This window comes from Tasmannia lanceolata, unplaced genomic scaffold (assembly GCF_043159265.1).
Source record: "Tasmannia lanceolata isolate RefF3 unplaced genomic scaffold, GAP_Taslan_0.1 ptg000012l, whole genome shotgun sequence".
Lineage (NCBI taxonomy): Eukaryota > Viridiplantae > Streptophyta > Magnoliopsida > Canellales > Winteraceae > Tasmannia > Tasmannia lanceolata.
Genome location: NW_027518689.1, coordinates 41868791 through 41895257, shown reverse-complemented (window position 1 = coordinate 41895257; position 26467 = coordinate 41868791).

Here is a 26467-nt window from a genome sequence, read left to right as displayed (position 1 = left end):
TAAAACAGGTGGCCTCTATTGCCATTCTCATCCGTCTGCGTTATTTGGATATAAGCTTTCTTCTCACATTTACAATTTCTTGTAGCAATTCTGATACCACGTCTGCTAGAACTACTATTGCGAGAGGATGCCATTAATTGAGTCTCTCTGAATCTGCATAAAACCAATGGAAATATAATATGAACTACAAATAACATCAGACACAGACACAGAAGAAAAAAAATCACAAAATCCCACAAACCCTAAATCCCACAAAAAAAATCACTAAATCCCACAAATTCCTCATCGCCATTGAAGCTGCTCGTATGGCCAGTATTTTTTGAAGGAAAAATTATTAAAAAAATCAAACCTTCCTTTTTCCTTAAACCAAAGTAGTAATCATAAGAATGACAAGAAAATGATGAGATGGCATAGTTTCAGCCCATTTCAGATCATTTAAGAAAAATAATAATAACTGTAAAACTACTTTAAATCACCACATTCACATTTTCCTCAAAAGACAAAAAACAAAGAAACAAAACAGAAAATTTGGACAAAAAATTCAACAGACCAATACCAAATCATCCAACAATTTTAAAAATATATACCAACCAAAAAAAAAGAAAAAAGAGAGAGATCAGAAATTGGTTATATATGATTACTCGATCGACCTTGTATTCCCCATGAAGAAACTTCTCTTCCTTGCCATGGCCTAGTAACTTCCTCCAAGTCAAGGATATAAATAAAGAACCATTGCAAGAAGAGGTCCATAGAGCAGATACTACCCAATAGAAAATGAAAAGAGTACATCTAGTCAAACATGAAAGAAAACATAATAAAAAATTTCATAACAAAATAAACTTCTTCAAAAATTATATTACATCCAATTCAATCGGAGCCAGATAACAAAGGCATGTTTGCAAAGAAGCCTTTCGGCTCCTGTTAGAGAAAATATAAAGCCATCAATTCATCCATCCATAGCAGAACCAGTTGTCTGAAAGAATTGGGAATTGGATAAAATTCAATTGACAGACCTTAACAGACTCGAAGACTACAAGACTCGGCGCAGCCCATAACTGGGCCTATGCACGTGAGACCCATATCAAGTACCCATCTGAATCACACTGAAACTCAAACCCAATATCAAATCCAAACATTATAAACCTGACCATCCATCCATAATTCATTTATACACAACGAAAGATAATGCATTAAAATCCCTTCTTCTAAATACTCCTTTTTTATTCATCCACATCCCAAAAACACAAGACAGAAAACACAGAACTATAAAACCCATTCTTCTAAAGGCTACTTATTTATTCATCCACAACCCAAAAACACTAGACAGAGAAGACAGAAAACAACAAGAAAGTGAGCTTGTGTAGAACTTACAAAGAGAGGGGGAAAATAACCAGAAAATCTCAAAAATCCATCACCGTATTTGCCCTAGAAACAAAAAATACCTAAATGAAACCCCTAGAAGAGGGAAAAAAAGATAAAAAATGAAATATAGAACTTACCTGGGGAGGAGAACGACTCCTGGTTCGTTGGAGGAGACCACACCGTGCGGAGATGGCAGATTTCACCGTCGAGAAGGAAGGGGAGGGCGGATTTTGGCTGCGTCTAAGGAGATGGCACCGTGCGGGGAGAGCATCTGTCGAGAAAGAGAGGGAGAACGTCGATGGCTACGGAGATGGCACGGTGCGGAGAGAGGCAGATTTCTCTGTCGGAGATGCCCTCTGGTTTTGGGTGAGAATGAGCGAATGAGAGAGACCGTCGAATGGGTTTTTCTTTTCTGTTTCTGAAAAGGTGAGAGAATGGCCAGGATCGTTTCTAATCAACGGTTATTATGCGACTGCGCATATAAGCTATATGAGCGACCGCTCACCATCACTTTCCCCATATATATATATATATATATATATATATATATATATATATAACAAATATGGCCAGTTAAACATCTACTTTTAAGCCCATACAATGTAAACATTTAAATTACATAAAAACGAGTGGCAACAATAATCTAAACGCCAAAAGTAAAATAAATAAATAAAATAAGATGAGAATGCCACCAAATTAAAGTCAGATTGTCCTAAACAAGCAGGAAAATCTCCCGATATACTATCACAATATCTAAATTATTACCCAGACTCGTATAACTAGCATCATGAATACTCAAATTAAAGTATTACCACAAACAAAGAAAGCAGCCCAGCTTTATAAATATAAGTTAATCATTCCCCATACTCATATATAGCATCATCGAATTTTAGGTTAGAGATCTATCACATATTAAGTAAGAAATGGCATAGTCGAAGTATTAAACATGATATAAAGAAACAGAGAGATACTTAGTTCATGTAATGTAAAATCAAATAGAGAGTGTTAGGAAAACTTGACCATTGATTTTAGGTTAGAGTAGATGAGATCTTGGCCATTGATTGTAAGGAAAACTTGACCGTTGGATTGGTGTGTGGTAGATTAGGTATTTCAGATAGAATAGCATCTAAGCTAGATTTAGAAGTTAGGATTTCCTGATTATGTTAATCTCTTGCCATCTTTATCCCTTTGAGTGTTCTATTTAAACACTCATTAGGGCTAATTGTAATCAATCAAGAAAAGCAAATATTAGTGGAAATCTTCAATATTTTACATGGTATCAGAGCCACCGACCTTGGAGTGACCACAAAACAAATAGTTGCTCTCTCCGGCGGCCGATCTAACCGTCCGTCCGGCCACCATCGCTCCCACATTCTCTTTCTCAAATTAACACCACTAGTACTGCCTTCCTTACCAGCTTCATTAGTTTCAATCTCCTTGTATTCTTTTCTCATCTAATTTTCAAGACTTTCTTGGTTGCCTTCAATAACCCCTCATCTTCTTGAATGCACCCGTCTCATCATCTTGTGCCAATTACACGGTCTTCTTATTTTGCTGTCAACACCTTGACAAATAAAAAAAAGGGATTTGCATTTTCAAAACACATATTTGATATTTGCACACTTTTTCCCAATGTCCAAATTTTCGTCGATAATTGTTGCCACCATTCTTAGCCGCTATTTGTCACTTTCTCTTCTATTTCTTTCCTCTCTTTCTTTATATTTTTGTCTTTCGCCTATTTCGGTTGAGGTACCTCTTTGTGGTGCGTGCCTGAAATAGGAGCTCTACTCAGTTGAGGGGCATCTCTCCTTGAGGTTCGTGCCTGAGAGAGCAATTTCTCTCTTTCATAAAGATCGGTATCTCAAGCTGACCCGTGAAGTCTACCCATTGAGGCTTTCTTTTGCCCATAAAGGCTATTTCTTGCCCATTCCGGCATTCATCCATTGTGATGAATTTCTACCCATTCCGGCATTGGTCCGTTGTGACCCATTTCCATAAGGTTCGATATTCAAAACTGGCCTAAAGACTCGCCCATTCCGGCTTGAGTCCAATTCAGCTCTTCGAGGCTCTTAGCGGCTCTTCTCTCATGCGACGCATTCTTCAACAACAGGCGGCAATTCATCTTCAACAATATCAACAACAAGGGACATCAATCGTAGCCGTGTGCATCAAAAATTTAACATTGTGTTTTGGGGATATCTATTGTAATCAAACGTATATTGATTTTCAATCTATATACGTTTGAGGGGGCATGTTAGAGTAGATGAGATCTTGGCAATTGATTGAAAGGAAAACTTGACTGTTGGATTGGTGTGTGGTAGATTAGGTATTTTGGATAGAATAACATCTAAGCTAGATTTAGAAGTTAGGATTTCCATCTTTATCTCTTTCCTGATTATGTTAATCTCTTGCCATCTTTATCCCTTTGAGTGTTCTATTTAAACACTCATTAGGGCTAATTGTAATCAATCAAGAAAAGCATAGATTAGTGGAAATCTTCAATATTTTACAGAGAGAGGGGATAGAATTTTTTTTATCTGAGATGCAGAGATGCAAAAATCCCACCAAAATATATAGAGGTAAAAGAAGATGGTAGAAATATATGGGTATCACCATGCAGAACTCAACTCAACTAAGCCTTTGTCCCAAACTAGTTGGGGTCGGCTAATAAATCCTTTAGAAAATTTTCATGAAGAAGGTGAAAGGATCTCCCCGGCTCAAATTGACTAAGTTTAATCCTGACACTAGTTGGGTTCATCTACATGGATCATTTTCTTCCATTCTCTCCTATCCAAGGTCATGTTCTCTGTTATGTTCCTAACCCTCAAGTCTTTCCTCACTGTTTCTACTCAAGTTGTTTTCGGTCTTCCCCTACTTCTTTTTACTCCATCAACTTGGCATGAGTAACTTCTTCTCACAGGAGCATCGAAATGCCAATGTTAGATATGCCCAAACCATCTTAAGCGGTGGTCTCTCATTTTTTATTCAATTGGTGCCACTCCCACCTTTTTAAGAATGTCTTCGGGTATCACCGTGCAGAGATCCCGGAAAAATATATGGAGGTCGAAGAAGATGAAGAGATGCCGAAAAAATCTTGTGGAGGTCGAAGAAGAATCAGAGATGCAAAATGCAAATATATATATATATATATATATATATATATATATATATATGGCGGTCAAATAAGATGCAGAGATGCGAAAATATTATCTGAGATGCAAAGGTGCTGAAAGATATATGGAGGTCGAAGAAGATGGCAAAAAATCACACGAAGACGATGATAGATTTTGTATCTTGTGGCAGAAATCATACGAAGACGATGGTAGAAATCACACGAAGAAAATGGCAGACATATGGATATCACCGTTCTGTGTTGTGGTTAGAGAAGGAAGATGATGGGTATCACCATGGTCAATGCCAGATTTCAGGGTGCTATGGTTCATAGCTTTGCCAGAAATTGGAGATTTCAAGAAGATGATTTTGTAGCTTTGCCAAAAAGATTTGATGAAAACGATGGCAGATTTCGTAGCTCCACGATTTCGTCAATGGAAGATTTCATGGTGGCAGATTTCGTAGCTCCTTGAGTTCGTCAATGGTAGATTTGTGGGTGCTATGGTTTGTCAATGGCAGATTCGATGTAGACGATGTGAGATTTCAGAGTCCGTCCATGAAGACGATGGCAAATTTGGTAGCTCCACAAGTTCATCAATGGCATATTTCTTGGTCTTTAAGGTTAAGGGGAATAAGAGGTAATAAAAGGTGTGCAGTATTTCCCAACGGCTACCTCCAATGGCTCGAAAATCTCAAAACTTGGGAGGCGCAATAGCCAAAGCAACTTTCTAGCTGGAAAGTAAACAAGAATTATTTTGAAGGATTTTGGGTGGTGGATTCTCATCTTCCACGTCACCGAAATAGAAAGACAGTTCATTTTCCAAAATAGCTGAAGTCCAGCAACCGAATGCAAGAAAGTTAGTGAAATGTAGGCATCAAAATCCTTTTCTTTCCACCAAAATACATCAATCATACACTCCCTAATGGAATTTCTTAGGAAATTTGGCTCTTTTTCCTTAGAAGGGATGCCCCTTCATCAATTAACATTAACGGAGGAATGTCCTTTCTTGTCCCCTCCATGAGATTTAAAAAAAAACCTCATGGGGTTCTACTAGAGTCACCACATTGGATGTAGGGCCTAGGACCCACAAGTGACTCTGGTAGTAATACATAGTCCCGTCGATCAGGTTTGTTGCCTAGTTAAGGGAATGGAAGGTGCTAGGCACCATCCCCATGCGTTGGTCTCTAAATCAAGGCCATATTTCTATCAACATATTTCTGAGCAATTTTTATCCAACAAGACTAAGTTAAAAACAAATCATCTATGGTTTGCGGCCGCAATCATCAAGTCATGCGATAATTGCGACAACAACCTGCAGGTTGTGACCGCAATCTTCCGCTTGGCAGTTTATTTTTATCTTGGTCCTTTTCTCTATATTTCAATCTGAAATTAAAATGGAGAGAATAAGAGAAGGTTTTTTTAACCATTATTTCTTTAAACATGCGTAAAGGAAGAAAAATCAATTAAGCAAAGGAAATTTAGCAATAATTTAGGGATATAGGCTGTAGAGAAAACCTACTCCCTTGATCTCATTGATGATCTAAGCTAAAATCAAATATTAAAATAAAATTTTAAGCCAACTATTCTACATTAGTTTAACTACATAATCAAGGAAGGCCTTGAGATTTAGGGTTCTTTGGATCCCAGAGCCTCGTGACTTTCTCATATTCTAATTATATTAACCCTAGTATGGTACTACATGATGAAAATGAAAATTAAAGGGGAAGGAAGACATTAATTACTTGGACTGTCAATGAATCCTGACGTTAGTTATGGGGTGTTGCTCAGATTCCACAATGCCTTCTCTACGCTTTAAATCGTCAATCCTTTCAAGGAGCGAGAGACCTTTTCAGGGTTTCTAACTCTTTACCCGGTATTTTTGCTCAAAATTTAGTTATAGAAGCTCTTCTTTGTGAATGCATAGGGCATTATGCCTTTTATAGACTCGAAAACCAAGGAAATAGGGGTTCTGGGTGATGTGGCATCGCCCAGAGTCGATAAAATAGCACCTCGAGGGTTTCTCTTTATCGAGCAATTGCGGATGCAAAGTTGTTTGAGATTGTGATTTTTGAGGTATTTCAATGTGGGTGATAATTGGGTAGGCTATAGACAATAGATTCTTCGAACTTGGAGCCTACAAAGACCTTTTGTTCATATATTCAAGAGTTGCTCATTATCGGAGTCCCCATCGCGACAAACTATCATCAGTCTGAGTTGGGCCCCAACGTAAATATGCTGTGTCCCCAACGTAAAAGCACTTTTATGGCTTTCTTCTCTTGTTTGTATTATTGACCATCTCGGTCTTGGATGTTTCTCTCCGTTTTTATATAATTATTACCATTTCAAAAAAATACGTGCAATTACATGTGAACACCATATAAAAACTGAAGAATTGTGAGTCTTTTATGGAGATGACTTTCGGGGCACGAGCTACTTATATTAGGGACAAACAAATGAGTGGTTTGGATCAACGATGATATTTGCTACAGTGTGTGTGTGTGCGTGTGTGTGTGTGTGTGTGTGTGTGTGTAGACACATACACACACGCCTATACATACACACACATACTTGCAAATACATCATATAAAACTCAAAAATTGTAGATCTTTTAGGCTACCGATTCTTGCACTGCCATGTTTTGATTATGACACAAACCTTTTCTTCTATTGGAAAACACTTTCAAAATGAGATTTCTTTTTGAAAATAAAGACGAAAGTTGAATTGACCGACGATTTGGTCATTTCCACAGTACTTTTCTACATTTCATGGGGATTCGAGGTCACTTGTCTTCTTGCGCATGTGTCACAACATAGGATTTCTGTCTTTATTTTCCAGATGAAATCCCATTTTGCTAGCACCCTCTTCTTTTGTTATTTAACTAGCGATCGAAAGCTAAAAGACAAGGTTAGTTTGTATTATTATCAAAACATGGTAGGGCTGGCAACGGGGCGGGTCGGGGCCTGATGTTGGGGTACCCTACCCCTCTGCGGGGAATTCCCTCCCTCCCCACTGCGGGGATGGTGGGGAATCCCCCTCCCCTCTCCGCGGGGAATATCTAATCCCCATCCCCTCCCCATTGCCGTTTGGATCATCTTATGGCGTAGCCAATACATTACTTTTTGAAAAATAATGGACTATACGAGCGTACACCATATAAAATCTCATCACTCATCAGAGAGATGTTGCCTTTATTTGAGGGAAGGATATTTTCAAAGGATTTAATGTTGCCTTTCAGTGATGGTTTGATGGAGAGATTTTAGGGATTTCTGATAATATACTAATATAATGAGGGCCAACGCCCAATGGGTTATGGGTAAAAGAAAATATAAAATGCTATTTCAGGGAAAAAACTGTACTAATGGTAATTATGAAAATTTTGGGGGAATCTTGTAGATATGTTTCGATCCAAGGGGTTTCTAGTAGTTTTCCCAAAAAAAAAAACTTTAAAAATAATACAAAAAAGTGGCATTAATGCGAGGCGGGGCCAACTCCATCCCCTTTCCCTCCCCGTCCCCGCACTGCGGAATTTTTTAAATCCCATTCCCCGCTCAAATCTGGGAATCCTTTCCCAAGTGGGGTGGGGCGGGGTGGATCCCCGCTTTCCTAGGTGAAATTGCCAGCCCTAAAACATGGTAATGCAAATATCAGTAGCCATTTTATGGTATGATGATCAGTAATTAAATTGCTAGTTTTGACCTATTATCATAATTATATTGCGTACATATGCTTCGAGAGAACCAAGTAACATGATTCCAAACCAACCAATCTTGTCCCCATCTAAAAAATTTTAAATGAAACCCTAGTCTTTGATAATTAAACAGAACAATAAAATTTTTGCCTCGTTAATTAAACACAACAATTACATTTTTTAATACCAATCATGTATCCATCTCTCACATGGAAAGTGCATTAACAATTTTCAATGACTTCACATCACTTTGGCTAGACCTTATTGCTCACTCTACAATAATGCAAACACTGAGGAATCTTGCTGTTTCTTAAGGGCTTATGCAGACAGAAGAACTTGTCCTGTGAAACAGATAATATGGCTCTCCTCATGCTAAAAAGATGCGAGCTTAGGTTTGGGGGGATCGACCACGCAGATGTATATAAGGAGAAGGGTATTGGGTTAAGGTGGGGTCGAGTTGCCCAAGGCATCAACCCTAACCCAACCCAAAATTAAATAGGGTTGGCTATGTCCAACCCAACCTAAGGAAACACCAATGCAACCGAGATGAAATCGGGTTAAAGCCATTGGGTTCAAGTTCAGACTGACCCAAGTTGCATCCTATAACAGTTACAAAGCTCTGGTTAGGCAATAATTCGGAAGGCAAATATTCAAAATTTTAGAAATGTTAGGAAAGTGCTCGGGAGAAATTTCCTTGTATAGAAGAGGTTATTTACTTGTGCAATTTGCAACTAAGTCCGTCACTACAATTTCTTTTGTAATAATTTGTATATCTTTCAAAATTTATAAATAACATATGAGAAATTGACGAACTATTCATAAAATCATACCATTAAAAAAAACTAATTGTAAAATCATGCTCAATTCAAAAAATGCAAGAATTTTGGGTAACTCGGGAATTTTTAAAGTCTAAAACTGTTGAAGTATAAATGATCAACAGCCAATCACTCAAAAAATGAAGCTGTTAGAGCTGATGTTATTTAATTATTTATTCTTCACTCTCTCTTCTCTCCTCACACACACGTGTGGTCCCCCTTCTTCTTGGGTTGGCCGTACACGTGGCCCCTCTTTTAGGTTGGCCCTACACATGGATTTTTAATATCAAGTAGTTGTTGGTTTTTTAAGCCAGGGTTTGCCTTGAGGCAGTAGCTCTGATACCATGTGAAACAGCCAATTGCTCCAAACGCTTTGGCTGTTAGAGTTGGTGTTATTTAATTATTTATACTTAAAAAAAAAAAACAGGGTGCAGACAACAACTTACTAGCCTTTACTATGGTAAGAAAACTGAAAAGAAATTGTGATATTCTTACATTCTGAGAGCTTCACAATTTCTTCTTGGGGGACATGGATCTTCTTCAAAGTCCTTCCAGACTTCTTCTCCCAAGACGCTATCGATTCTAGCTGAGAGATGATGTTTCCTGGTGGCCTATAGATGATGACACGATTGCAAACCCGAGGATCGGTTGCTGCCTTAATCGTGTAAGCCGCCAATCTTTCTCATAATTCAACACAGCTGAAGAGGAAATTTTCGTTCCATTAGGCCTTACTAATTAAGAAGAATCTAGCTATAGAAGTATCTATTAATGAAAAAGACTAACCACAAGGTCAAAACTCCAATGTTTTGATAAGATGCGCGAAACATCTTATCGTCTAGCATTTAAAAGGCTTTCAGAAGGATTTTACAGTTCTCAAAAACCTCTTATAAGCCCTTTAAATACTAAACGACAAGATCCTGAGTGCATCTTATCAAAACAATTAGTGCTGAAATCATTTCCCTAAATAGAAACCATGAAAACACACTGAGATGTTTGTATTAAGTACCTTTGGCTTCCCCACTGCCATAGACGATGGCATCTTCTCTTTCGTCGTGCGGATGAAGCAAGTAATCAACGAAGTATGCTCCAAAGGAGTTTGCAGAGACATAGGTGTATGGGATTCCTGCTGCTTCTGTAGCCCTTCTTATCTTCTTCTTGTTCTCAAGGAGAGCTTGAAATGGAGGGAGACCACTAATCCTATCCACTTCATTCCCAAATTTTGATGGGAGAAACCTCTATAGAACCACTTAAATGGAAAATTTAAGACATAAATATTAAATACACACACATAGAGAAAGAGAGAGATAAAAATACCTTGATGTTACCAGCCTCTTTAATGGCGTCTATGATTTTGATCTGATCTAGATGTTGAGGAACTGCAAGTGTAGATATCACCACATCTACTTGTTTAGTCACATAGACCAGCTTTTCATGCTCATCCAAATTTCCCTGTTTTGAAGGAACACTAGTTTCAATCAATTAATTGGGTGCAAAAAAAATATAAGGCAAAAAAGAGACGAGCTAGACTCATCAACAACTCTAATCAAATTTTTTTAATGATTTTGCAATAGATAGTAATTTTGGCTTTTGTGATTAAGACTAGTTAATCTCCTAGCGTCACAGCTATAAAAATTCTCTCTACAATTTAAAAAATCTTGAAAAATTACAAATTTTTATGCCCATTTTAAACTTTAAAAATTGATTAATTAAAAAATTAATTTAGAATTTTTTGAATTAAATGTGGTTTTTTAGAATTAAACCCGAATTAAATGTGGATTTGATCACTCTCGGGAGACATCCAACATTTTTTTTTTTTGATGGGTAAGGAGACATCCAACATTGACTGAAAAGGATATTGAAGTGGACAGATTCTAAGTTAGCCATAACAATAACTAAACCATTATTTCGTTTACCATATATGTGTTGTTCTATATGGTAAATGATATGTTCACCCCTATTATTTGTCTTTCTTTATTTTAATGAAAAGTCAAACAAAAAAGATATTCATTTTTTTAAGGAAAAGACAAACAATCGGGTAGAAATGCTAGAACAGGGGTGTAAATATCATTTACCATTTGTATAAATATTGATGATAAGTACGCCGATCTTGTCCTGAAGAAGGAAAATGACCATAGAAAACAACAAATATTTCTTGGTTTTAACCCTGCGACGAATAGAAAGAATCGAAAAGGAGCCAATAGAAATATTCCGGCTGTGTCAACCGACCTGGTCTATGAAACTTTTCCAACCGTAAACGAATTCCTAGGATTCTAGGTGGAATAGGTATTGTAATTCTTTCTACTTCTCGAGGTATAATAACAGATCGACAAGCTCAAGTAGGAAGAATTGGAGGAGAATCAAATTTTGTGTTATATATGGTGATCCTTCTGGTATCTAATTTGATCCGTAACTTCAATCCAATGGCAGCGCATTATATGTGCTTGGTGATTGGAACCATTGATCTGATGGTCCATCTCTGAGTAATCTAGCTAGTGGGTCCAAGTCCGATGCCGAAGAGATCCCATCCCAAGATTTAGGTGTGCAAAAATCAGCAGGTTAAGACATCTTTGGGATGTCTTTCTCATCATACTTGATTAAAAGTCTATAATCATCCGATGAGGGAAGGATCAAGGGAACATGTGATGGAAACAATATTCGAAGAATAACTTTTCAATTATTCTATGAATAATTAAAGTTTTCTTGTAAAATCATGACATCTTTAAGGCACATCTTTACCATTGTGCTTGATCAAAGGTCAAGAGTCATCCGATGAGGGTAGGATCAAGGGGACATGTGATGGAAACAACATTTGAAGAATAATCATTCAATTATTCAATGAATAATTAAAAAGCTCTTATAAAATCGTGTTTTTTCATGCCCATATAAACACAAAGCCAACAAAAAAACTCATCAATTTCTCATATTCATTTTGTAAATCTCACAAGTAGTCCAAAATTATTAGAAAAGTATTATATTAAAATGGAACTCATAGCTTAAAATTTATAGAAGACATTCACATAATCAAAATTGAAAAAATCCCCATGTAAAAAATACTAAAACAATTTAGAAATGCAAAATTATTGTAAAATTGCACAAATGAATTTGATGAATTATTCCACACTTATTATCTTGCTTCGTTCAGAATTAAAGTAAGTATATGTACAGTAAATGCATTTGGTTAAATAGAAAAGAACTTCATCTAATTTTGTAATTACTACGAAAACGATCTTCATCTTAAAAGATATATATAGAAAAGTACTTCATCTAACTTTGTAATTACTACGAAAACGATCTTCATCTTAAAAGATATATATACTAGTAAGATACCCGTGCGATGCAAGGGGCGACAAAGAATTTGGAAGATATTTTAGAGTTAGAAAGAAAAATAGTAGTAAATTGAAAACTCATGAAAGAAATGTACCTTTTTTCAAAGTGAATAGAGCAGTAAATATGAAAGATGATGGATATATATTTCTATTCTCGCAACTTAGAAATGGAAGGAAGAGAAACAACCATCCAAGATTTAGATAATATCCTAATTCCAACTACGCTGCTCAAAGGGAGGCAACTTCTGAAAAGATGTTCTAAACTTGCATAGTTATCGTAGTGGTTTGAGAAGAACATCGCAAACCTATGGACCTGCTAGTTGCCAAAGGGTCAGTAGTTTCAAACCCATATGATATGTGAGTTTTGATTTAAAAAGAAGATGAGTCAATTTAGATGTATGCGGGTTTTGATTTCACAAAGAATATGAGTCAATTTAGATGAGTACTTGGCCATTTTATCTTCGTTAGGAGTAAGCCATTGATGAGAACAGCCGTGGCAGTGCTACTTGGATAAGTTAGCTTGTAGTGAATTATAATGATCTACATTGGCACAACCGAATGCATTTCAGAAGAAAAATCAATAAGAAAAATCAATGCAAAAAAGCAACTGATATAGAAAAAAGTTTGCCCGCATATATAATAGATTTATGGTTCAACAGCCTCACCAGCAATTGAGAAACATATCCAGCAAGACTTTTTCAAACAGTGTCTAGAGGAAGTTGAAAAAAGAACCCATGGTTTTGCTCCCTCCTCAGAAACAAGGAGAAATCAAAGCAACTATCTTCAAAAACCCACTCGACAGAAACCCAAAAGCAATAATTAGTAGAAGCAATACTTATAAAACAATAAACAGACAAAAACAATAATGGCCCAAACACAAAAAAGGAAAAGAGGAAACGGGAAATGAGCACCCAGACGCCAAAATACCAAAAAAAGAGACATTCAGTTAAAAAGGAAACATTCAAATAGAAAGTCACGTGGCCACATGGGGCTAATATGAGATGTTGGGAGCTTTGTTTACCTTATTGGGTTTTATTCTCTAAACTTTTTCATGCAAAAATTGTGATCCAAAATATATGCACTCCATCATTTTGATATTATCACTCTTTTAAAAAATTATTCTGAGTCTCCTGTACAATATCTGCTAAATGGGAGCCATCAAGACCCCAATGGTTCATTGCTGGTCACTTCAAGAACCTGAATATAAAAACCAAAAAAAGAACAATACATATGTCGATTCCTTGACGGCTGGAAGGACGCTAAAACTGAACAAAAGAACATTCAGGTTGAAAGAAATGCTTTTTTTCATGTCGTTGTAAAATATCTTGGGTTTTTTTTTTTTTTTTTTCATTTTGAAGTAAAATAGATCCAAATCTAAAAACAAAAGTGCATGAACCATTTCCGAAGAAAAGAAAAATGTTGTAAAAAACCCAGAGCCACAATAAGCAAAACAAAACCCATGATCCCATTAGAGCTATAAAAAAGATAAAGTTTCAGCCAAATGTTGTTAAAAATCAGCTGATATGATCAAATATAAACCAATAGATGAATGGAAAGTAATTTCACTTTCGTTAGAAAATGAAACTTTTAAACCAATAGCACACCAAATGGCATAGAAAATGAAACTTTGAAACAAGGGAAAAAGGCTGTCCATTTTCCTTCCATTACTTTAGCTTACAACCAAATAATAACTTTTTTTATTAGAAAAACATAGGGCTTTACACAGTGCAACAAATGAGCGTCGTCTTGCTTTTTATCTATTTACTGAATAGTCTGTTAAAAAGTAATAAAAAATCAGGAAATGAAAAACGACAGTAGCAACAAAAAGAGGATGATAATAAAATGCTTTGACTACGGTTGTATGATGTCGCTTAGATAGGAAATAGCCAGATCAACCAGACCTATGGGTGAAGTTTTTGAGGTCAAATTACAATCAGGAGCTTGACAGCTTTCCCTCTGTAACAGACTTTTCTACTCACCACTTTCTCAATTTAACAATATTATGTTAAAAAAACACCCACAGCCATACAACCAAACATGGAATTTCCTGATGCTTCAAGGTATCACAACAACTAAAAATGCATACAAAGCATCACAAGAACAGACGAAAAATACCCATATAACGGAATTCCACAAAGTCAATGAAGAAACTGAAACCAAGACAAATAAGCACAACGTTTTCTTCTGCAAGTGATAAAATAAGCCAAACCCATTTAAGAAACAAACATTACAGTTATGTCCAATCTGAATATAATCCATGGAAAACCCAATGCAATGTATATGTCCCTACTCCCTAGCATGGAGTTGCCAAATAGGCTCTGTCAAGAGCTTCCATCATTATGGACCCTTGCCAATCTTCTCCAAGTAAATCTTTTGGATATTCTGCTAGGTTTCTATATATATATATATATATATATATATATCCTAATTGAATCTTTGTAATCTCCTAAGGAAACACTTAATTGATTGTGATCTGTGATTGAGATTCACTATAGTTAATAAATAGAAGCTTGCAATCAACTTTGCAGGTAAATCAAACACTGCAAACTGTACACTTTAAAATCAAGATAACACCCCAAAATAAGCAGGAAAAATTAATAAATAAAATAAAAAAGTATAAAAATACATATCACAAATTTCACCAATTACTAATTAAAAAAATCGAACTGCAAAGGGAATAATTGTGGGCACCAATTACTCATAAGAGACTAGGTGCTTGCACTAGGGAGGACGAGGTGCTCTTCGGACCTTTCAAATTCGTAACCAGCCACGAACCTTTTGTATCTCTGGTTATCCATTGCAACAGAGCATAGTATGGGTTACATAGCTGACTTCCCTAGATGGCGACTCTTCTTTGTTTCAGGTACGTCTCGAATCCGGATTAGTCCGCGAATCGAGAGGTATCTTACCTTACATCGCCACTCATGCTGTGAGGGACACTCTTTCGAGAGTTCCTTGGTAGAGCTCTCCTTCACGTGGATGATCTAGAGACTTTTGGAGGCTCGTCCCCCATCTCTCTCTAGGATCGGGGTCCACAGTATGTGTGGACCCCGATCCGAGGACGGGCGTGGAAGGACGTGCCCCCGCGCGAGTCTCTCTAGATCGTCCACGTGAAGGAGAGCCCCACCAAGGAACTCTCGAAAGAGTGCCCCTCACAGCATGAGCGGCGATGTAAAGTGAGATACCTCTCGATTCGGGGACTAGCCCAGATTCGAGGCGTATCTTAAACAAAGAAGAGTCGCCATCCAAGGAAGTGGGCCCTGGATCCCATGCTGTGCTCTGTTGCAACGGATAACCAGAGATATAAAATAGGGTTCGTGCCTGATGACGAATGGGGAAGGGATTAGGCGCCCCCAATTCGCCCAGGTGCTAGCACCTGGTCTCTTATGCCATTTATTATTAATTTTGAAGAGTTTTGGGCGAAAATCATGCGAAATGGGAACGGATATCCCCGAGATAACGTCTAGCTAATCATGCATGTCTCAGAGATGAATAAGAAGCACACACAAAAGAAATGAAAGATATGTCGCCTAAGAATAGCTAGGTTATGAGTGCCATGCCTGATTGGTGTCTAAGTTCTGGTGGGCAAACACATGCATGCTACAGCTAAAGGTATAGGATCTGTACAAAAAAATAAGAAAACACAGCAAAACACACAACACAACACGACTCGACACACGACCCGACACGACAAACCCTAGACTCTAATGCAATACTTGACTCGGACCAGGATGTCCATCCATCCTAGCTGCACTACGTATCCCGGCCTCGGGAAGAATCAGAGCCAACGTAGTTCGGTGTCCTATGCTAAACTACAATGCCTAAACCTCTAGGACCGCTATCCTAGACTCGATCAACTAGACTCGACTAGTTTTTAAAGCTTTTTGTGCGATTGCTTAAATTCAAGTGGATTGTGATTTTTAGGACTCTCTATATGTCCTAACTAATGCAGGTTGTTTAGCCTTAAGCTAATGCAGGTGGGCCCTACATCCTATGTGTATCTAGGCTGTGCAACATAAAGAAAACCATGGGCTGACTATATGCTTCCTAGTCTAGCCATCGGTTCGACTAAGTGTCTGACCGATCGACTCGAGGCCTCCTAACTCTAGGGACACTCACACGACAGGACACACCACATCAATACAAATCAAGACCGACTCCTAACTCTAAAACACCCTAAATATCTAGGACAGACTCCTAACTCTAGGGGAAGATCTTTTTGAAAAGGTTTTGAAGTTTTTTGTATTTTTTGGAGGTTTTGAAGTTATGAAAAATGGTGAAAGTTGTGAGAAATATTTACAAAAAATGGTGACTGAAAATGGTGAAAGGGTGTAAAAATGGTGACTGAACTCAGGGTGCCAGCAGCACGCCTGAGCTGCCTACGTACCCCTCAGCTAGGGATCAAGCCATCCGTAGTTCGGACCAGAATTCCTAACTACTCTGCACATGACTCAAGATTTTTTTTTGAAATTTTGATTTTTAAAATGTTTTTGGATTTTGAATTGTTTTTGAGATGTTTTTGAATTTTCAAGTGTTTTTTGGAATGTTTTTGTTGTTTTCAAGTATTTTTGAAATGTTTTTATTGTTTTTTGACACCAGAGAATAAAATCCTATCATCATACGGGTAGGGAGACTTCTGGAATCCCGCAAAGGTTGGATAGCATCCTATGCTTTGCGAGGGAACGAACAGGAAAATAACTCGGCAAGGGTTGGACAGCATCCTATACCTTGCAGGAGCGGATAAAGATCACGACTTGATGAGAGGATGGACAGAATCCTAACCCCTATGATGATAGGAAAAACTCCTGGACTGACTGAAGGACTGACTCCTGTGCTGAAGACTGTTATAATTACTATTTATCATTACTATACAAGATTACTATTCAAAAATACTATTCATAATTACTATTTATAAGTACTATTCAAAACTACTATTCATAATTACTATTTATAAGTACTATTCAAAACTACTATTCATAATTACTATTTATAAGTACTATTCAAAACTACTATTCATAGTAGGACTCGTTGATGTGGGACCCGCTGTTGTGGGACCCGCTGCGGGACCCGCTGTTGTGGGACCCGCGGATGTGGGACATTCTGATGTGGGACCCGTTGTGGGACCCGTTGTGGGACCCGCTGATGTGGGACCCGCTGTGGGACCCGCGGATGTGGGACATTCTGATGTGGGACCCGTTGATGTGGGACCCGTTGATGTGGGACCCACTGTTGTGGGACCCGCTGTTGTGGGACCCGCTGCGGGACCCGCTGTTGTGGGACCCGCTGATGTGGGACCCGCTGATGTGGGACCCGCTGATGTGGGACCCACTGCTGTGGGACCCATTGTTGTGGGACCCGTTGTGGGACCCGCTGTTGTGGGACCCGCTGTGACCCGCTGGGACCCGCTGTGGGACCTACTGATGTGAGACCCCCTGTGGGACCCGCTTGTGAGACCCGCTGTGGGACCCGCTGTGGGACCCGCGGATGTGGGACCCGCTGTGGGACCCGCTGTGGGACCCGTGTGTGTAGTGCAAAGAATGAATAATTAAAAAATAAAAAAAAATGAACTTACGCCACAAGAGATCCAGGAAGGTGTTGACAGAGTCGTGCTTGTGTGGGACCCGCTGATGTGGGACCCGCTGGAGGTGGGGCCCGCTGGAGGTGGGGTGGAGGAGATGTGGATGCCGGTGGAGCTCCGGTGGTTGGTTGGGAGGATGTCGGAGAAGGTGGCCGGAATCCGGTTGGGTTGCCGGAGGAGAAGAGGTGGTGGTCTGTGGTGGATGGAGGGTCGGATGATGGTGGTGGTGATCGGTGGATGGCCGGTCGGAAATGGGTTTGGCCTCGCCGGATTCCGGCTGGGTTGCCGGAGGAGAAGACTCTCTCTCTCTCTCTCTCTCTCTACAGATCTCTCCTCTCTCTCTCTCTCTCTCTCTCTCTCTCTCTCCCCTCTGCAGATCTCTCTCTCCTCTTTCTCTTTTTTCCTCTGGTTTTTCCTTTCTTTTCTTCCTCTCGTTTTTCTTTTTTCTGTGTTTTTTTTTTCTCCCTTCCCCCCTCTGGTTTCTCCTCGCGAGAGAGAAGAAAACCATCATGAGTCATCATGAGGGGGAGAGAAAGTGAGAGTGGTTGTCCCCCTCATGTCCCCCATTTTCTTAATTTTTTTTTTTTTTTTTTTAAAAAAATAAAATAAAAAATCATTACATGCATAGGATACCAAAAGAAAACAAAAAACATAATCATTGCTTACAAATTTTAAAAATCAAAAGAAAATGATGATGTCCCCTTTCTTCTTTCTTTGAATATAATCGGATCCCACATCAACGGGTCCCACACAAACGGGTCCCACACCAGCGGGCCCCACACAAGCGGGTCCCACACAAGTGAGCCCCACACAAGCGGGTCCCACATTATATATATATATATATATTTTTTTTTTATTTTATAAAAACAGGGTGGTGATATTGACACTACCAATATTGATGGGCGCACTATTGGCGGAAAAATTGATGGACGCACCATCCAATCGTGTCTTATTCGAAATCTGCTCTGCACCGTTCCAGGATAATTCACCCCCCTTTTCTGGTTTACACTACGGTCCTTTCTCTGCTCGTTCGCTAGGCAAATGTACTCGGATTTTGACGAAATTTTGCGGGGACCTAGCTGGGACCCAAAGCTAGCCTAGGGTTAAGTTTGGGACCCTAGATCATTGATCTGATGGGGTTTTGCACAAAATGGGAAGGGTTTAGGGCACGGTCAAAATGGGGTGTCTACAGATGCCCCTCTTTGGCAGAGCGCGCTTGTCGCGCGAATGTCAAAGCTGAACAGACAACACATTTTGACTGGCCCAAGATTTCGAACAGAAGGGATGCAAAAGGGTGGCGAGATGGATCGACGAGACACATTCTCATCGAGAAGGAATGATAAGATGAATTGACGAGACAGAATCTCGAAAAGAAAACTGAGATGGACTCTCAAGTGGTAATGAGACAGACTCTCACACAATGCAGAATGGAATGATTAGACAGCATCTATTTAAGCCATTCAGGGATTTGGAGATTGTAAAGCGGAATGATTAGACAATATCATGATCAAACCTAAATTTGGATCTGGGACAAGCGAAATGATTAGACAGCATCTTGATCATTCCTGAATTGGGATCTGAGAAGACAGCATCTTAACAGATGAACACAGCGGAATGATTAGACAGCATCATGATCAAACCTGGATTGAGATTTTGAGAAGACAGCATCTTGACAGACGAACGTTGCGGAATGATTAGACAGTTATCATGATCAAACCTGGGATCTGAGAAGACAGCATCTCGACAGATGAACGAAGCGGAATGATTAGACAGTTATCATGATCAAACCTGGATTGAGATCTGAGAAGACAGCATCTTGACAGACGAACGTTGCGGAATGATTAGACAGTTATCATGATCAAACCTGAGATCTGAGAAGACAGCATCTTGACAGATGAACGAAGCGGAATGATTAGACAGTTATCATGATCAAACCGGGATTGAGATCTGAGAAGACAGCATCTTGACAGACGAACGTTGCGGAATGATTAGACAGTTATCATGATCAAACCTGAATTGGGATCTGAGAAGACAGCATCTTGACAGATGAACGAAGCGGAATGATTAGACAGTTATCATGATCAAACCTGGGATCTGAGAAGACAGCATCTTGACAGATGAACGAAGCGGAATGATTAGACAGTTATCATGATCAAACCGGGATTGAGATCTGAGAAGACAGCATCTTGACAGACGAACGTTGCGGAATGATTAGACAGTTATCATGATCAAACCTGAATTGGGATCTGAGAAGACAGCATCTTGACAGATGAACGAAGCGGAATGATTAGACAGTTATCATGATCAAACCTGGGATCTGAGAAGACAGCATCTTGACAGATGAACGAAGCGGAATGATTAGACAGTTATCATGATCAAACCGGGATTGAGATCTGAGAAGACAGCATCTTGACAGATGAATATAGCGGAATGATTAGACAGCATCATGATCAAACCTAAATTGGGATCTGAGAAGACAGCATCTTGACAGATGAACACAGCGGAATGATTAGACAGCATCATGATCAAACCTAAATTGGGATCTGAGAAGACAGGATCTTGACAGATGAACACAGCGGAATGATTAGACAGCATCATGATCAAACCGAAATTGGGATCTGAGAAGACAGCATCTTGACAGATGAACATAGCGGAATGATTAGACAGCATCATGATCAAACCTGAATCGGGATCTGAGAAGACAGCATCTTGACAGATGAATATAGCGGAATGATTAGACAGCATCATGATCAAACCTGAATCGGGATCTGAAAAGACAGCATCTTGACAGATGAACACAGCGGAATGATTAGACAGCATCATGATCAAACCTGAATCGGGATCTGAAAAGACAGCATCTTGACAGATTGACAACAGCGGAATGGGTGCTCTAAGGGAGACTTTAGTGAGGTGCTCTCAGGGAGACTTTGGTTGGGTGCTCTTAGGGAGACTTTGGTGAGGTGCTCTCAGGGAGACTTTAGTGAGGTGCTCTCAGGGAGACTTTGGTTGAATGCTCTCAGGGAGACTTTGGGTGGGTGCTCTCAGGGAGACTTTGGGTGGGTGCTCTCAGGGAGACTTTAGTGAGGTGCTCTCAGGGAGACTTTGGTGAGGTGCTCTCAGGGAGACTTTAGTGAGGTGCTCTCAGGGAGACTTTGGTGAGGTGCTCTCAGGGAGACTTTAGTGCGGGTGCTCTCAGGGAGACTTTGGTTGGGTGCTCTCAGGGAGACTTTGGTGAGGTGCTCTCAGGGAGACTTTAGTGAGGTGCTCTCAGGGAGACTTTAGTGAGGTGCTCTCAGGGAGACTTTGGTTGGGTGCTCTCAGGGAGACTTTAGTGAGGTGCTCTCAGGGAGACTTTGGTGAGGTGCTCTCAGGGAGACTTTAGTGAGGTGCTCTCAGGGAGACTTTAGTGAGGTGCTCTCAGGGAGACTTTGGTTGGATGCTCTCAGGGAGACTTTAGTGCGGTGCTCTCAGGGAGACTTTAGTTGGGTGCTCTCAGGGAGACTTTGGTTGGGTGCTCTCAGGGAGACTTTAGTGAGGTGCTCTCAGGGAGACTTTGGTGGGGTGCTCTCAGGGAGACTTTGGGTGGGTGCTCTCAGGGAGACTTTAGTGAGGTGCTCTCAGGGAGACTTTGGTGAGGTGCTCTCAGGGAGACTTTAGTGCGGGTGCTCTCAGGGAGACTTTAGTGAGGTGCTCTCAGGGAGACTTTGGTTGAATGCTCTCAGGGAGACTTTGGGTGGGTGCTCTCAGGGAGACTTTAGTGAGGAGCTCTCAGGGAGACTTTGGTGAGGTGCTCTCAGGGAGACTTTAGTGCGGGTGCTCTCAGGGAGACTTTGGTTGGGTGCTCTCAGGGAGACTTTAGTGAGGTGCTCTCAGGGAGACTTACACGGATGATGCCTCAGGGGTCTTACATAGATGGGATGCCTCAGGGGTCTTACACAGATAGGATGCCTCAGGGGTCTTACATAGATGATGCCTCAGGGGTCTTACACAGATGGGATGCCTCAGGGGTCTTACACGGATAGGATGCCTCAGGGGTCTTACACAGATGATGCCTCAGGGGTCTTACACAGATGGGATGCCTCAGGGGTCTTACACGGATGGGATGCCTCAGGGGTCTTACACAGATGATGCCTCAGGGGTCTTACACAGATGGGATGCCTCAGGGGTCTTACACGGATGGGATGCCTCAGGGGTCTTACACAGAAGGGATGGATATTTCTTTTGATTTTGATTGATTGATTTATTGATTCAGATTGATTCATTTGAAAATTGCTTTGTCTCTTGCCGAGAAAATGGGATTGCGAGTTCTTTGCTGAGGACCAGACTCACATGATCTGCTGAGGTTCTGAGTATTGATCATTTCTTCTGAGAGAACTGAATTTTGCTGGAGATTGAAGGCTGCGTGAGCAAATTCTAGACTTCGCTAGGGAAACTGATTTTCTTGGAGAATTGACTCTTCTGAAGAGTGGAATCAACTGAGGAGTTTAGAGGTTTGGCTTGAGATGTGCTCGTACCCCTCTTATCTTAACTTGCTGGAGGCCTTATTACTGATTGCCTTTGTGTGCTTGACATCTTTTATGACGCGAGTCATAAAAGATGCCCCTAGTATATTGTGTTTCCATGACAGGAGTTTTAAGGAGGCAGGACAATGATGGTTGAAGAAAAGATGTTTCATTTCATGAAGGCTTGAGGTTGCACAGTTTTTTTTTGTATGGAGAGAGTAGGACAATCACCATGATGGCTGGGTCTGAGAATCCCTTTTTTTTGCATTGCTCACTTTTGGAGGCTTAAGGTCTCTGGTAGGTTTGAATAAGATGTCTCTCGCCCCTTCTGATACCTAAACCAGGATTTACTCTGAATTTTCTTTGCATTTTGGAGGACACGCTCCCATTCTTCCAGCACCCGACAGTTTGGACTTTGCAAGGAGAGGGAACACAAATATGGAGGAACAGATTTCCAAGGACTCAATCAAAGAAGACTCTTTTTGCTTTAAGGACTCGACTCGCTTTCGACTCACTCTTGGATCTGATGTGTTATTTTTCAAGGGTATGGCTTAGCCACTCTTAGAGTATTTCGAAGACCATGTCAAGAGGCACTATTCTCCTCTTTCGGTATTTATGTCATGGTTATTACCCCTTTCAGATTGCTCGGTTTCAATGCCCCTAGTTTAGAGTTGCTGGCACTACTTGGACTCCGAGATTTTACCCTGGTTGAAGACTGTTTCTCCATCTCGATGATTCGCTTTTTGTTGGAAGTCATTGCCATTGACCAGATTGCCTTTTCAGGTTTTCAATCTGACGGACCGCTTGCCCTAACTTTTGCCTGGTTCGCCCTTTCGGGTTTTCAATCAAGCGGGCTTGATACCCTAATTTTTGCCTAAGCCGACTTTTCAGTTGTCAACTTAGCGGGTGAATGACCCTAAATTTTGCCTAGACCGCCCTCTCGGGTTTTCAGCCTAGCGGGTCTTCAGACTCCATCATTTTTTCTTCTTGACTTTGAACCTCTGCTTGTTCACCAGAAGGACTTTCTAGGTGGGCTTGGATTCAAAAGGGTTGGATATTTCCTTTGGATTTCAAAGTTTCAACCGAACCTGGATTGGTCAGGTTGCCTACGTACCCCAAAAATGGAGGATCAGGTTCGCGTAGTTTCCTGGGGTTTGGAACACAATGATTTGGGTTTAAGCTCAAAGGTTGAAAGGGAATATTTTGATTTTTATTCCAAAGGTTGAAAGGGAATAATTTGACTTTTATTCCAAAGGTTGAAAGGGAATAATTTGACTTTTATTCCCAAGGTTGACCGAACCTGAATTGATCAGGTTGCCTACGTACCCTGTAGAAAGGGATCAGGTCAGACGTAGTTCGGACCGAAATGCCCCTAATTTGCGGGTGTTTGAAAAGAATGTTTGATTTTGTTGAGGCTCGAAGGTGTTCGCAAAAGGATTTTTTTTTGAACTTGGGATTTTTGGCGTTTAAGGCTCAGGCGTCCAAGGATGGCCTTCTGATGTTTTGGCATACAAGCTTCTTGAATGGCTAAGGTTCAATGGCTTTGAACTTTTTTCCTTTCTCTTTTTTTTTTTGAGGAGTCTGGCGGCATTTCCTGGCAAGACTTCATCTGCACTGTGCAAGCTAGACTGATTGAATTCCCACTTTTTCTTTGGGATCTAGCACTGATATTCGGGATTCTACGGCTCTGGGTCTTCTATGAATGCTGAAGATGATTTTGAAATTTTCAATCCATTTATCGACTCTGCTTCCTGCGATTCTGAAGTTCTTGAGGAGTTGACGTGGGGCATGCTCCCTTCTCCTTTCTTCTCTGGATTCTATCTTATTTTTCTTTGTTCATTCTGATTTTTATTTTTTTGCTTGGATGTGGGGAATGCCCCTACGCCTGGAATGCTTTAACTTGAAATTCCATCGCAATGTATAGCCCAAGTATTCTTTTTGGGGTTCATGCTCTATGCTCATGACTTTGTTGTCTGAAAGTCTTCTCTCAATTTTTCATTCACTGCATTTGATGTTTGGTATTCTTCATTTGAATTTTTTTGCTTTTTTGACCTGTCTGAAGCCGAGGGTGACTCACATTGAACGATGCCAAGGCACGCTTCTGGTTTATCCTCATAGGACCAAGCAACACTTCTTTGAACCCTCTAAATAGGTTTATCGATTCTTTGCGCTCTTCGGGAGATTTTGCCAATCCTTACTTCCCGAGTTTCGGATTTCGATACCACTATCCACGGTATCGATTTCATCTGCAAGTGGCTTTGCTCGACGCTCTTCCTCTCGTTTGATTATCTTTCAAATCACGAGGAGAATTTCATCGGCATCCTCATTCGAGGAGGGTGTCTTAATTTGTTTATTAACATTAGATCCAAGAGTGAACATATACAAGAATATTGACGACACTGGAATCAAATGTTCTTTTCATTGAATGTTTGAAGTACATACAATGATTTTTGATGCGCCACGATAGGCTCTCCATCAAATTCAGCAAAAGATTGGACATTGGCTCACAATGAGAGAGACCGGTAAACACAACATACTTAGAATTGATACTGACATGGTTAGACTTACCAACTTTGACAGGAGGGTTGGTATACACACTTCAAAACAAATTTCAAAGATGAGACACTTTATCGGAGGCAACGGATTGGCGCTGAAAGTTCAAGGACAACGTGCCTTCATTAATGGCGATAATGATCGGAAAGAGTAATCCTAGAGTTAGAATCTCAGAAGGGAGGGCCTCTTCGGTTTCTGTTGACCCAGCTCAAATTGTTCTTTGGCACCTGACAATGGCAAGGCTTTCTCTGGTATGATATTTTTCTTTTCTCTTCCCAATCATTTTCCAGCCCAGAGGTGGTACAGGTAAAGGTGGTAAGATATATGAAGGGTTGAATGGGTGAAATGGTTCCCATGGTGGGTGTAGGAGGTGCAACACGGTTATGTGCAGGGTTCTCAGAAGCATTTGAGTTCAAGAAGAATGAGGGGATCCCTGTCTATCAGGTCTTGAATGTCATCATCGTCTCTCTCATTTCTGTCAAGATGATATTTTCAGTGTACTCGGCCATCTGGGCAATGTGAGAGGAAAAAGGTATAGTGGGCTAGACCAAGCGAGTTTAGAGATGAAAGCTTTTTTGGGGTTGATGGTAGACGAGTGACTAAGACTCCTGTCATGGACACCATAAACACTAGGCTCAATGAGAATTAATCGCATGACAATGTAATGCGCAAGTTGAGACAAAAGGTAGCGCCAACACATCCTTCCCTTGGATCAAAATCCGACAGCTTAATGGTTGTACATGAAGATGTGGTACGACAAGTACATGGTTTGTCAACAAGCCTAAAAGGATGATGACCACACTCAAGGTATTTAGAGAAAATTCGGCAGCATAACGGCTATACCAGGAGATGTGGTAAGGTAAGCACATGGTTTGTCAATGAACCCAAAAGGATAATGATTACGCTCAAGGGTTCTAAAAAAAAAAAAAAAAAAAAAAAATTGGCAGCATGACGGCTATACTAGGAGGGTCTCAGCAACTAAACATGAAGAGTATGCCGTCATGGTCAAGATAAAGCAGGGTTCTCAGCAAGAACACACACTCCGATAATGATAATGGCAAGATAGACTCACAATCGACATGTGGAACACGGTCTGATCAGGATCAATCGAAGGATCAGACTCATGGGAGATAGATCATGGCTAAGAGAGCCAAGCATCTGATGATAATCCACAGAATGGATAGAGAAGAATAATTGATTAGATTATGAAGGAAAACTTAACTAGGAAGTAAACCCTAATCTAATAACAAATATGTATACATATATATACATCCTAACCAGGGGCACCGGCCCTAACCTGATCTAGCGGAGCCAAAGAGGTCTCGACTCGTGACAGACTGATGAGTGTACTAGGACCGCGTTGTAGCCACACAAGGTGAGCTACCCTAGTCTACAAATCGGACAAGGCTCCTAACTCTAAGCTTCACATGTGTAAGCAACATATGTTCGTCCTATATGAGTACATATATATAGTGTCCTAGCAAGGGTTCCCTAATTTTGGTTCTAAAGGGAGCAACTAATATATATACAT